Source organism: Poecilia reticulata, chromosome 10 (genome assembly GCF_904066995.2).
Source record: "Poecilia reticulata chromosome 10, P_reticulata-male-v2, whole genome shotgun sequence".
In the NCBI taxonomy this organism is placed as follows: domain Eukaryota; kingdom Metazoa; phylum Chordata; class Actinopteri; order Cyprinodontiformes; family Poeciliidae; genus Poecilia; species Poecilia reticulata.
The window spans coordinates 1,492,162-1,504,896 of NC_088839.1; positions in this window are offsets into that span (position 1 = coordinate 1,492,162).

Genomic DNA, 12,735 nt, shown 5'->3' on the forward strand with positions numbered 1-12,735 from the left:
AAATGCAAGAATAAACTAAAAAACTAAAGTAAACAGAGAAATAAGCTGGTATGGCAAGACCTTTAGAGCAATAATTAATACAGAGACTGTATGGCAAGAATAAACAGACACTATTTCCAGATAAAAGGTCAAATAATATTGTTGAAGTGTCATGGGTTTGTTGAGACCACATCTAGTACTGAGAATAAATATATCTTACAGACCATAACAGTAAAGAACTGATCACTTATTTATGTTTTTAATTAGATTTGATATATTTATTTCTTCAATATTATTTTTCATGTCAGTGTTAATGTCATGAGGCTGATGACTCCATGACACTTTCAATTTGACTCATTAGGATTTGATTAAGAACCAGATTTGTTCTTTGTCATTTCTGTCCAGTAAAACTATTAATCTATAATCAATAGACAGATCTATATAAAGATATAATCCATGTTTCTGTCTCATATTTGTATGGCATTAAAAGGACCTGGAACTTTAGTTTTTCCACTGAAAGCTCTGGTTTGCACAATAAATGCCATGTGGGTGAAGTTTTATGGATGATACTCTGATGTCCCATTCTCCTGAAGGCAACACAGAGCTGCACCACCAGAAACTGACAAACACTGAAGAGAAGAAGAGTTATGATTAATGTAGTTACAGTTCTATCCATGTTTTAATGCTGCAGCTCAGTCATTTTGCAAATAGTTCAAAGTTTAAACTGGCATGTTGAACATCTTTTATCTGCTCATTTTGTGGAATATTTAACAACTAGAAAATGGCAAAAATAATATTTTTTCCACTCTGACTGGCTGCTGTTAGACCTACAGATTTTAACTTGAATCTTCATTACATTTTTCATAGACGCCTGTGAAAATAATTTCTATTCCCGTGACTTTTTTGTTCTCTGGGAAATTATTTTTGATAATAAATACGGAAACAAGCATAAAAATCAAAACATCTACAATAGTGATAGTAATATTAGTGATAAAATAATAGTCAGTGCAAAGTAGCCTGCAAACTCTTTGGTGGGGGGGTGAGGGACCTGGATGAAGGCTGTGGGGGCGCTGGGCCAAAAAAGGTTGAGAAACACTATTAGACAATTTAATTTCACATAATTATCGCGGTAGAAGCCATTTGTTTGTTAAATACTTAATGAAACATATTTAACGTGTTTGATGTTTGTTGTAAATGACTTGTTCTCACACAGATCGAGGTAATTTGTCCAAGTTTGTCGTTTATTGAACGGTCAGAAATTACAGCGGCTGTGAAGAGCCACAGAAAGGTAAACTAAGGTGAAACAACCTGAACAGGTGATCAACTCTAAACCAGTCGCACCTTTTTACTCTCCGTCTCTCTTTGTCATTTAAGCACACACGTTGCCATAGCAACATCCTGCGCTCTCCAAGCCAACCAGAGATTACGTTAAAAACAACATTCAGTCCGTTACGATATTAGGTTTTCAGGCTTGATATTTATTTTGCGATCATTAATAAGCTCCCTGAACACATCGGTGGTTGATGAGTTAATTTTAAACTGCTCTGCTAGTTATTTTGGTTATGGAACCGAAACGCACAGAATTGCGCAACACCTTGTTGAAACAATAAATACTGAGACTATTATTGTTGTTGGGTCATTAATTTGAACATGTCGTGTTTATTTGTTGTTGTTCTTTAATAAAGTTCTGAACGTTTTAAGCCAATCAGAGGAGGTCGTGCTGCTCTCAGCCTCCTGGCTGCGTTCAGTTTGTCACCTGATGCTGAGATCGACTCAAAACCTTCCGAGATCGTCGTGTTGCACCGCTGCTCTAGCAAAGCACGAACAGTTCAGAAACAATATGAAATGGGAAAAAAGTTATTTATTAACTGATTAAGTCGTGTTTTAGATCGTTCTTGAAAAACTAATCAGTCACGACTGCAGAGTGAACCCGTTGATTTTTTACAGCAGACAGTCGCTGCTCTCTCTTGCAGGTACTGATACCTCCACTAAATCTTTTAGGGGTACGCAGTGCCCTGCCGATCACACAAACTGATCACCTGCTTCTCATTCCTCAGCCTGCCTGTGCAGCTGGTCTCCTCTTTCCTTCACACTGCCAACGCGCAGCAACAAATCCTAAGCGATGTGGAACTATAACACAGTGTTTTTCAACCTTTTTTGAGCCAAGGTACATCGTTTTAATTGAAAAAATCACGAGGCACACCACCAACCAAAAATGCAATATAGTCATTCTTATCAAAGTGTCTTGAATAGGAATAAAATAAACACAAACATTTATTTTTATCATATTTTACATTTCTTATTTCAAATTGCACTTAACATGTCCACTTCAAAAATACACCTGAACAGCCACAACACTGTGGTGTTAAATTTAAAGAAGTTGTAGAAAACTTCAAAGTGTTTTACAGACTAATCCACAAGCATCTTATAGCCAGAATACAGAAAATAATTCTTATTCTGAATGAAGCAATAATATTTGGGAAACATTTCACTTCATATTCACTGTTACAATATGAAGAGTTGCATGTACAAAATGTCAATATCTGTATATTTTACCCACCTGGTGTGAAACCTGAGCATGTTTGGATGAAAACAGCTGATTTCCTGGCAGAAATGGAAGAAAGACAAAGCTCTTCCTCAACATCTCAGGCTCTCTCTGGTTTTAGTTTTTATAGTAACCAGGCTTCAGAAGCTCACTTCACACAGACATGTTGTGGGAAATGGACTCATGTTCTTTCCAACTACTGCTGAGCTTCACTGTCTTTTCCATCACTGTCGTCAGTCTTGCTAGATTCAATGCTCTCACCGCTACCTGTAGCATTCATGCATCACTAATTCTCTTGTTTTAATGTAAAATGCTCTGTACCTACTGCCATCTAGTGGTAAGAACATTACATAATTACACAGCTAGTCTCTACCACAGCAGACACTAGAGGAGATGGCATTATTTGCAGATAATTCATTTTCAAAAAATCTTTTAAAACCAATTACCGTATTTTTCGGACTATAGAGCGCACCATACTAGCGCCTTCAAAAAGAAATTTGAAAAAAAAACAACAAAAAAACTGGAAGCTGCTGTCGGTTTTCCATAAGGACCCAGCAGAGGGATGCGTCCTAATAAATCTGCTGGATACATTAAGGACGCAGCCCTCCGTCTTCAAAGCCAAACCATGGTTTCGTTCACACCGAGCTTAAGTGCAGCGGCTCTATTTCCCTCCTGTAGTGCCAGATCGACAGGCCTCAACCTGAAAGCTGCATGATACGAGTTTGAAAACATTTCTCTGTCGTGCCTGCTGCTAGCATGTGGTTGAAAATTAGCACGTTCTTCTTTTGATTTACAATTTTGACTTCTAATGATTCACTTCCTGCTAAAGAGCCCCCTGGTGGTTGAAGAAAAATACACAGAAAAGCCACATTGGGCTACAATCCGCATGGTTCAAAGTTTTAAAAAAAAAGTAGCAGCTTATAGTCCGGAAAATACGTACCGTAGTGAAATTGAATAATTTCCACGGCACACCTGACGATCACTCACAGCACACTAGTGTGCCGCGGAACAGTGGTTGAAAAACACTGGTGTAACGCACTGAGTGAATGGGGACGTTTGTGTGTTGCTGCGGAAAATTGAAGCTCGTCAAAATGCATCAACACAACGAATCTGATATGGCATAAAAACAATGCTATACTTGACGAAGTTTGGCTACATGGAGGCTCACTGCAGTAAAAAAGACATACGGAGGATCAGATAGCAGGTAAAGCAGCACAGCTACAAACACCCGGATTAGCATGACGGTCAGAAAGCTAAACAAATAACCCGCTAAGTAATTTAAGTCTTGGAGCTGCAATGTAAGACGCTGGTTCTGTTCTCGCTGTTGAACCGCTGCTACGCTACAGGTAGTAATATTTCACAGACGGAGCGCCGCTTCTGCTCCATCTGGTAGTGACTCTCACACCGAACCTCTGTTTGAAGCTGCAGCGTATAATTAAAAAAAAAATACATTTTACATACGTATTAAAACTTTCGCTGTCCTAACATGAGACAGATGATCTCTAAAAAAATAATCGGTCTCCTCCCTGTTCTGCATAATTACTCCGCTCAGTCAGAAACAGCCAATCAGAACTAGCAGTAATCAGCTAGCCGCCATGCTATCAGGAAGTTTTCATTTAGTAACTCTGGATTGTTTATTGTAATGGAACCTGTATTTCCCTTTGAATGTTAAGTTTTATACTTGAATTTTTTGGCAATGTTGAGGTTTTATTTTGGCTCTTTGCATTATTTAGCCTCTTCAGAGCCTCCATATGTTATCAGTCTGTTAAAGATAGTATTATTGATTGTAGTACAATTTACACAATGCCTGTTTTGTTTTTTTCTTGGAAACAGTTATTAAAAACACGTTTTTGTCTAAATTAAGGTGAATTTATGTTTCCTTTTTTCATATAATGTAACCGGTAGTGTTTATGATAAAAAATAAAATAAAATTATGTGATCGGTATCGGCAGGAGAAAACCTGATCGGCACATCTCAAGTCTTTTTTGTTCTCTGTCATCTTGACCGACAGGATTTAAAAAATTGGTCATGTTCTATTTTTACCCGTCAAATTATAATCACATTAACATCGTCTATTTAGCCGCATTTTTATGCGGTTTAGTTAATATTCAACCAGTTGAACTGTGAATCCAGATCCCATCACACATAAAGCAGATAAATGAATCCAACTTTTCTGCGTAGTGACAAAAACCAGTGGCTGGGGTTTAAACGACTCCACTTAAATTACCAGCACTTAACCTGCTGGTCTGAACACACAGCTTCACAAATTCCTCCTGGTTCGCATCTGCAGAGAAATCTGCGCTGGTTCATCGGACAGTTGGATCTGCCTGAACCAAACCGATCCATTGTACTTTTTTTTGTTTTACCCTGTGCGGCGCTTTTATGAGGATTGTTTTTTTTTGTTGTTTTTTTTTGCTTGGTTTCTCTTCCCCGAAACGGACAGATGTTACTCTGCCGCGCTTCTGAGCGCTGCTCTCGTTCTGGGCTCGGGACAGTAACGTCTTCAGCTCCATTTGTTAAAACCACAGGGTGAGTTAAGTTTAATTCTTCGCAGCGGCGGAGCCGCGTCCGCATTGGTTGTGCAGCCGCAGTGCACTGCGCATGTTACGATCTAATTAACTTCTGCACCTTTATTTATTATATAAGATAAACTGCAGGCTCCTCTGTTTAGACTCTAAATGTTTTCAACATTGCATTCTCTTTAGTTTTCTCTGTTCTGTATGTAATGGAGACTGAAATTAAACACGCCATTTATACCAAAGTTTTTGAATGGGCTTCCTAACCAGACGATCCAAAGTCTCCGGTCCATATTCAACATGCTGTCAGCTCCCGGTCAGAAAGACGCATTTAGTTCAGAGTCCATGAGATGATATTCAGAAAGGATTTTTTTATTGATTGATTTTAGTTGCCTCTGCGATGAACTCTTTGCATAAAGTCTGTCAAGTCCTCACATGAGGGTGTTAATTATAAACTGTCAAATGACGGACGGGCTTTAATTTTTCCTGTCGTTTAAAAAAATAACCGGTCAAATACGGAAAATATTCTGTTAACGCGACCTCTGATACATACACAGTTGGGTTCAAAATAATAGCAGTCCCACATCACTAGCAAGATAAACTAAAACATTCCTGCAGAAATTTTACAGGGCCTGCCAAAGTGTGACTGTCGGCTTTAATTAAACATTTTAGCTGTAGTTTGCACAAACGGACTGCTCTTTACACCTGAAATGAAGACGGAGCACAAACATACAATACTTATAGAATTTACTTTGTTCAACAATGTCCAAAGATTGATACCCTTACCAGATTCATCACCTTATTTCTGTGGCTGATCTGGTTCTGCTGCTACAGAAACCAGTAGAACTGTAGACTGACGACTATAAGCTTCGCACATGTGGTTCTCACTCACGGTACAAAATAATAAAAAATAAAGACAGTCGATAATTGTTTACTTCTCAAAATCTTTCAGCCTTCATACTAAGGATTTTAATTCACACTCAAAAATTCAGAGAATAATATTTTTATCTAAACAAAATATGAATAGTCACAGGAAATATGTATTCTTCCCACAATGCATTGTGAGATCTTTCTCTGCGACTGTGAGACTACTCACTGCCTCTGGCTGGGACCCGTTGCTATGGTAATTAATTATCTGCACCTGGGCTGGCTCTGGAGACAGAGTTTCTATACTTGGGAGACACCCAGCGTCAGTCTCAAGGACCCTGACAAAAAACCATAAGCCCTAGCAAATTTTTGAAAACATTTCACGGGAACAGGCATGTGTATCTATGTCATGACCGACTTTTAGACCAATAAGGTGATATTTGTGCCTGTGAGGGGGAGTTAAAAAGAGTTTTGGAGTCAGAAATCCACAGTCCTGTGTGTGTGTTTCAGAGAGAAAGATTACTGATTCTGTGAGACACTCAGCCTCAAATTTTCTAGTTTTTTGTAATTTATGTCGTAATTTTAACTCAGAATCCCACTAAAAATAATAGCTCCCTTCTCGGCATCAAGCTGAACGATTTGATACCACATTTGTGGGGTTGCATGCAGCAGTTCAGGCCGCATTAATGGTGACGGAAGAAAAATAAAGAATAAAGAGACATTCTATTGGGTGTAGAACAATAGGTGCAAAGCATAGGGACAGCAAGTCAGTCACTGCAGGCCCCAATCACTGTTTTTGTTTAATTACAACTTCTACACTGCAAGTAAGTCTCTAGGAAGTTAAGGTATAGAAAACAAACAGACCCAACAGGCATGATATGCAAGTTGCTGATTCTGTGAAACTGAATCATTTACTGAAAGGGGCGTGTTCAAAAAGTAGCAGTGCTGAGTTCAATTAGTGAGGTCATTGATTATGTGAAAACAAACAGGTGTTAAAACAAGGGGCCCTTAAGGGTCAAGGATCGAGGCAACATTCATCCATTTTCTAACACCCTTGTCCCTCAGTGGGGTCGGTAGGGGTGCTGGTTCCTCTCCAGCTACCGTTCTGGGTGAGAGGCGGGGTCACCCTGGACAGGTCACCAGTCTGTCGCAGGGCAACACAGAGACACACAGGACAAACAACCATGCACACACACTCACACTCACACCTAGGGGCAATTTGGAGAGGCCAATTAACCTGACAGTCATGTTTTTGGACTGTGGGAGGAAACCAGAGTACCAGAGAGAACCCACCATGCACAGGGAGAACATGGAGACTCCATGCAGAAAGACCGGGACCGGGAATCGAACCCAGAACCTTCTTGCTGCAAGGCAACAGCTCTACCAACTGTGAAGCCCGGATCAAGGCAACAGACGCTACATAAGCTGGATATGTATTTGTTCTTGGAAAAACAGAGTAACATGGGTCGTTCAAGACATTGTTCAGAAGAAAAGCGTTCTTTGATCAAAAATTAATAAAAGAAGGGAAAACCTATAAAGAAGTGTAGAAAATGATAAGCTGTTCAGCTACAATGGTATCAAATGCTTTAAAATGGCAGTCAAACCCAGAAAGTTGAGGAAGAAAAAGAAAAACTATTCAAATGGGTTGCAAAATAATCAAAATGGCAAAGCCTCAGCCAGTGATCAGCTCCAGGAAAATCAAACAAGATCTGCGATTGCATGTGAGTACTGCAACAATCAGACGATATTTATGTGAAGCCAAGCTCCCAGCAAAAAGCCCCACAACGTCCCATTGTTAAAAAAAGACGTGCTGAAGCGATTCTGCAATTAACGGTAAATAACGTTCAACTATGAACACTGTCCAACGGCGCAACAAGTAACTAAGCAGAATGAGCACCGTGACTGTTTTCATCCTCCCTCCCACTGCGATGTTTGCCACCATGACAGGTGACGAAATCAATCAAACAATGAGCATGCTCTGCGTTCATACGTTCAACTTTTACTTATTCAGCGATTAAATATATATATATATACTTATATATATACTTATATATATATATATATATATATATATATATAGCTACTGCAGTGTACACAAGAACAAAGAACGGCTCTAAGTGAAGCTTCAGTCCTTAGGACTTAGTAAAGATCCGTCCAGAAGAATCAGATCGTTCCTGAATGTCATATCACTATATTGCAGACTTTGGCCACAGCGTTGTCCCATATATGCGACACCTCAGTCAACACAATAATTCAGCGCATGAGTGACAACTTATTTTCATCGCAGATGCAACATATGACTCTGTGGACGTGATGCTTTGCTAGCATCACGTCCACGTATCTTACCTTTCTTTAAGCTTTCCTTCCAAGTGACGCTAAAAGTTGGATGAAGTCCCACCGTCTGAAAGCGAAGCGCTGCTGATTTTACATGTCGCCATATATTATGATTTATGCAGCTATTATCGATTAAACAGACATCTTCTCCCGCTCAGAGGAAACCACTGCGCATGTCTGGAGCTCCGAGTGCGAGTAAAGGTGGAGCCGATGGGTGACAACAGACACTAAGTCACGTTATTGCTGGGATTTTACGGCGCCACCTTAAATCCCTGAACTTCACATTTTAACGGACAAAAAGAGCAACGAGACGTGGATGTAACGAGTAACGAGACACTTTTGTAGAAATGTAGTGAAGTAGAAAGTACAGATACTTACTGTAAAATGTAGTGGAGTAAAAGTAGAAAGTATCCATTATTAAATCTACTTAAGTAAAGTACAGATACACTGAAACTGTACTTAAGTACAGTAACGAAGTACTTGTACTTCGTTACTTCCCACCACTGAAAACAATACATTTTTACATTTAGGCACTCCTGCAATCGTCTCACTTTTTCTGTTACAAACTGACTCGGCCCCCAGCAGAGAAGGGAAAAGTTATGTGGCCCTCACAGGAAAAAGTTTGGGGACCCCAGAGAATAAACACAATGAGAACATGTTTTATCTGTGGCATTGTTCATTAAAATGGCACATTTCTGATGTATTAAAATTAAATACGATCAGCACACTTAATGATATTAGCGATTAGGTTATATATTCAGCAAGTACTTTTACTTTTAATACTTAAGTATTTTAAAAAACTTTTAATAGCTTCCAGGTCATGTGACCTGTTGACTCAGAATCACTTTGAAATAATTCTACTAGTCTTGATAGATGAGGCACAGACATTTGTTTTCAATTTTAAGTCATTTTCCTTTTTTTAACAATTTTTTTTGGTAAAAATGTAGTCTTTCTCTTCAATAGCTTCCAGGTCATGTGACCTATTGATTCAAAATCAGTGTGAAGTTGTTCTACCAGTCTGTTTAAATGAGGCATACTCATTTCTATTCGATTTGAGTCCTTTTTGTAATTTGTAGGTATTTTTATATTAGCTTCTAGGTCATCAATCAATCAGTCCAATTTTGTTTGTACAGCACATTTCAGCAGCAAGGCATTTCAAAGTGCTTTACATAATAAAAACACAAAAACACAGAGTCATGCAACATAGACTCAACAATCAAAACATTACATTAAGTCAAGAACTATCATTAAATTCGTAATTGATTACGTTTCAAATACTCTAACCAGGTGGTTTTTAGTCGAGATTTAAAAGACATCAGTGTTTCAGCTGTTTTACAGTTTTCTGGAAGTTTGTTCCAAATTTGTGGTGCATAGAAACTGAATGCTGCTTCTCCTCGTTTGGTTCTGGTTCTGGATGCAGAGCAGAACTAGAAGACTTGAGGGGTCTGGAAGGTTGATAGAACAGCAGAACCTCTTCGGAACATGGCCTCCTTTTGAGCAATATGGCTGAAAATAACATGCCCAAAATGAATTGAATGCATCTCAAGAACTACAGAGTTTATTTTAATTGTTTTGGTATCAAAACAAAGGCAAGACCCTAGAGAACATGTTACAGCTCTAAAAACCACCCTGCCTGTTACTGAGGAAAGTGTATTAATATGATAAACAGCAGAAATTAAGAAAAAAATCAATTTCTGCCTAAAAAAAACCACTTCAATCTATGAATGCTCCTTTCAAAACATGCAGTGAAAACCAAAAAAGTAGTAACAACAGTACACAATCTGACCTTTACTGTGCCAAGTTTCATGAAAAAAGTTAATCATATGAGTTTTAGAGAGGTGCTTCTAGATAAAAATCTAGGCGGCCCTTCCAAATGAGCCATTTTGGCACAATTTGTGCCATTTGAACTTTCTTAGTTTTTATTTCTGTAGGTTCTGTTTTAATCATTTATTCTTTTCATATAATAAATTATTATATATCATAAATAAGTAATTACATCTAATAATTGTTTTGGGGGTTCTTTTGAAAAATCCACATTGCATTCATTCATAAAAAGAGAAAAAAAATAGACAAATTGTAATAGACTGAAAATGGACCAGATTAACTCACAATAACACTTCAAATAGAATTATACAACAATGAAAATGCAAATAGCAATGAAAACTAAGTTGTCAAAATGATATGATCAAAGGAAAAACTAATATATCTCATAATTACATTACAATAACTGCGCTCTGAGCGTAAAATCATCCAATTCTCCATTCAGGTTTTCAAAACTACGCGGGGCAGTTTCTCGGGAACCCATTGGTCAATTTTGACGATTGACATGTCGTTCGAACCGTCAGAGCCAATAGAATCTGAGGGCGTTGACATTAATACGGAAACTAAAGTCATTCACCAATTACAGCGAAAAAAAGGCATGTGACGTAAATTGACCAAATTTGACCCGGCATAATGTGAATGCACATAAAACACGGAAATGCCTCTGTGCCGAACCAAAAACCATGTGAGATGTACTCAGGGAACAGGGATTATCGGACCAAGTGGAAATATTTACTCTAATATGGATTATGACCACGAAACGGCAAAGGTAGGACTGGATTTTTGATTTTAGCTTCGTGAAATGAGCCATTTCTGTTTTTCTTCTTTAGCTGCTGGTTCAGTGAGTTTTGCATGTAGCCTGGTGACTCTAGTATTGTTGGAAACCGCAGAGCTTCGGCTTTACTCTGATTAACAGTTTTTGTGTGTCGGGCCTCGTTTCTCTTTACTATTGCGTTTTTTACCGGGTGTGCCTCGTTAGCCTCGTTAGCGTCTAATTGCGTTTCTTTTTATTAATCTGCTTAGTGTTCAATCTGGGTGTTGTTGAGGAAGAAAATATTGTTCCTATCATTTCGAAGACCTTTTTGCCTTTACGTGGATATGCAATATGCCTATATTGATAAATGTATAGCATGTGTTTTTAATTGATCTTGTTGCGGCGCCGAGGACCCAAATTTGGGTCCTCTAGCGACAGAGACGTATTGTGGTGCTAAACTGTTCAGTGATTTATAAACTAACATCAGTATTTTTCTATTCTATTCTTTGAGCTACAGGGACTTTAAAACTGGTGTTATGTCTCTACGTTCCTGGTTTTAGTGAGAACAGCAGCAGCAGCAGTTCTCACTAAACTGTGACCCAATTACTCAAAATCAGTGTAAGATTGTTTAAGTAGACAGGAGAAATGAGGTACGCTCATTTTTAATTCATTTTGACCCATTTTTTTATTTTTTGGCAATTTTATATTTAAAAAATATATTTCCTATTTTCTCTTCACCTCTCCATAGGCTGCCACCTTATCGTGATGAAAGGGTTTGAGTGTGGAAGTGACTCTAGGAGTTATGCTGTCAGGGGCTTCATACCCCCTGTAGGGTCACCCAATGCTAGAGGTGATGAACCAGACAGAGCAAAGACCCTTTATGAAGAGCACAATCAATGGATACAGTGTCCCTTCACCTGGACGCACGTCACCAGGGCACCACCCTGGAGCCGGGCCTGGAGTTGAGGCTCCTTGGCATCTGGTGCCAAAACACATGGAGTCAGGCCAGCCGTGCGTTAATTAATGGAACATTAATTAATAATCTGATATGTAGTGAGAAAATGTCACGTTTCAGTTGTTGGCTGTTTCTATGACTTTGTATTTTCATGTTTTTATGGTGTAAAGCTCTTTGAAATGCCTTGTTGTTGAAATGTGATATATAAATACAATTTGATTAGATTTTTTGATTGGGGGTTTTCTGTCTGAGGTCACGTTCTGCACAACCAGGGTTTTGAAGGGATCCATTTTGGTGGCCTTGGGATCACGGCTCTGCGTTTGGCAGATGATGTGGCCCTACTGGCTTCATCAGGTCGTGATCTACAGCTTTACTGGAGCAGTAGGCAGATGAGTGTGAAGCGGCCTGGAGGAGGATCAGTACCTCCAGATCCAAAGCCATGGTCTTGAGCTGAAAACGGATCGAGTGCCTTATTTGGGTCAGGGAAGATTGTCCTGACCCAGGTGGAGGAGTTTAAGTATCTTAGGATCTTGTTCATTGTTGGAGTTCATTCATTTCTGTCTCTGTTCACCACCCATGTTTGTTAACCAGTTTCAGGACCCGACCAGAACCACTCATTGTAAATGACCTTGAGAAATAATGAGATTTGGTTATATATAAAAACAAGCTTTAATGCTAAAAAATTATCAAATTTCACAATCTATACAATCCAAATGGAACATCATGCTTCTTAGGTTACATTCACCGTCCAGCTCTGGGGCCAAGTGACAAGAAGCCAAGTGAGGCAAAGATTGTAGCAAGTTTAGCTTTTTATTCATCTCTGCAATCTGGACCCTCCCTAAACGGTACTCTAATCAGTTTCAGTCTGTTCACATATGACTGCCAGCAGTCACATATAAACATGGTTATGTATGCTGCAGCATGTTAAGCAGATGAAAGAGGCTAAAGTGATGGAGGAAAATAC